Consider the following 2384-nt stretch of genomic DNA (forward strand, 5'->3'; position numbering starts at 1 on the left):
TTACCTCCAGAAAAAAATAAAATAAAACAACAATAACAACAAAAACCTAAGGCCCCAAACTGCAAGATACATGATGATTCAATTTAGCAATTCAATTCAGAAACAAGTTCTACAAGCAAAAAATGAGAAAGACCTTGAAATATAAAGGAAAAGAAATCCAAATGACCCAAGACTATTTTGCACCTGTTAGAAAACGCAGGAGGAAATGGAATAATGTGTTCCAAAAAGTAATGGAGCTCAGGATGCAGCCCCGGGTGATTTAACCTACAAATCTGAGCTTAGCCGTAAATTTAAAATGATGGACATACAATAATAAGTATTTGAGACATTTTTAAAAAGAAAACTAGACTTCTCATTCAGCGCCACTGTTGAGGTTTAGAGTTGGGAGAGATGGTTCAGGTGTGAAAGAATTCACTTAGACCTTCTCTGTAACCATTGGGAGCTTTATTGACGCAAAAGCGGCTAGCTCTGGAAAGAGGACTAGTAACTTACAGAGGGATAGGGGTCTGTTTTATCTTACAAGATAAGGGAAGGGGTTGTCATGACACAGGATGAGGAAGATGGATGGCAGAATAGGGACTCAGGTTAAGGAAGACGGGAAATTTTATGACTCAGGATGAGGGAGACAAGGAATTTTTATGGTCCAGGATAGGGGGGAAGTTTTACGGTATTCCAAGACAAGGGAAAGAGACTCTACGATGCCCTCAAGTTCAGGAGGGGCCTCACAAGGAGCTGGAAAAACAACTCTTAATTAAAATTTGTTTCTTTAAAAAGCTTTTAGCTTTTGGGGCAGTGTATGTCTTCTGCTTCACCGCCAATATGGTATTCAAGTGCTATGTGGAAATTGGACAGGTGGCCTACATTTCCTTTGGGCCATATGCCGGCAAGCTGGTAGCTGTTGTGGATGTTATTGATCAGAATAGGGCTTTGGTTGATGGCCCATGCAGTAGTGTGAGGAGGCAGGCCATGCCATTTAAAGATTTCGGGCTCAAGTTCCCACACAGCGCTCCTCAGAAATACGTCCAGGATGCTTGGGAGAAAGAAAAGATCAAAACAAAATGGAAAGACACAAGATGGGCCAAAAAGATTGAAGACAGAGAAAGGAAAGTTAAGATGACAGATTTTGACCATTACAAAGTCATGAAGGCCAAGAAAATGAGAAACCAAATTACCAAGAATGAAGTAAAGAAGCTCCAGGAGTCCACCTAGAAGGGGTCTCCTGACAAGGGGGCTGCCCAGAAGGTGCTGGCTGCAAAGATCTCTGCCAAGAAGATCCCCTTGAAGAAGACTGAGTGCCAGAAGGTGCCCATGGCCAGAGGGTCAGAAGGGTCAAAAAGCCTCTGTCCAGAAGGCCCCAGCCAAGAAGAGACCTGTCCAGAAGGGACCCGCTCAGAAAACAACTGCTCCAAAGGCCAAAGAATAAGAGGCTGCCAGAAATCAAATAAAGGTTTTGCTACACACACACACACACACACACACACACACACACACACACAGAAAACTAGACCTGAAGGTATTATTTGCTTCTCAAATATCCCAAACAACAGGAATTTAGGAGGAATGAATAAATGTGGCAGCCAGGAGCAGCCCTAGCAGAGAGACCAGTTAGAGATTTCTTTTTAAATGTATACAAAACGACAGGAGTGAAGGTAGAGGACAGGTAGAGGTAACAGTTAGGAAGCATTATAGACAGAATTTGGTGATACCTTCCCTACAGATAAATCAATGATATGTGTGTGTGTGTAACTACATTACAAAGTGGGCAGCTAAGTGGTAAGTGGACAGAGCACTGGGCCTGGAGTCAGGAAGACCTAAGTTCAAATCCGGCCTCAGATAGAAACTTACTTGCTGAGTGACCCTGAGTAAGTCCCTTAACTCTGTTTGCCTCAGTTTCTTCATCTGTAAAATGATCTAGAGAAGGAAATGGCAAACCATTCCTGTATCACTGTCAAGAAAGCCCCAATGGTGTCACAAAGAGTTGGACATGATTGAACAACAACAATATTCCAAAAATGGGAGGATGAATGAAAAGGGAAGAAGGGAGTGTGTGATGTGCATAGGGCAAATCAAGTCAGGGGTTCACAATGAGGGGAAGGTCACTCTGGTGGTCTTAGGAAGAGATGAAACTGCAGGGAAGTGGTGAGGAGTTGAGGAAAAGGACTGAAAAGGGAAAAGGAGAGGAGGGAGGCCTTACTGTAGTAGTAGAAGGGGGTTCTACTGATAAAGGCTTCTCTGGATGAAGAGAGATATTCTGTGAAGGGAGATGGGGACCTTGTACTGAGGGTGGTCTTTGATGCTTATACTTGTACGGATTTGGTGCTTAAAAAGACCACTTGTTCTACTTTGGGAGGGAAGGATTTGGATATCCTGGGGGCAACTGGTAC

At 43.3% G+C, this 2384-nt stretch overlaps 1 pseudogene; it reads left to right on the top strand.

Moving 5' to 3' along the window:
- The first annotated feature begins 819 nt into the window (after nt 1-819).
- On the top strand, nt 820-1423 carry LOC114052030 (annotated as a pseudogene).
- Nucleotides 1424-2384: the final 961 nt, after the last annotated feature.

Source organism: Vombatus ursinus, unplaced genomic scaffold, assembly GCF_900497805.2.
Source record: "Vombatus ursinus unplaced genomic scaffold, bare-nosed wombat genome assembly UNPS02014807.1, whole genome shotgun sequence".
In the NCBI taxonomy this organism is placed as follows: domain Eukaryota; kingdom Metazoa; phylum Chordata; class Mammalia; order Diprotodontia; family Vombatidae; genus Vombatus; species Vombatus ursinus.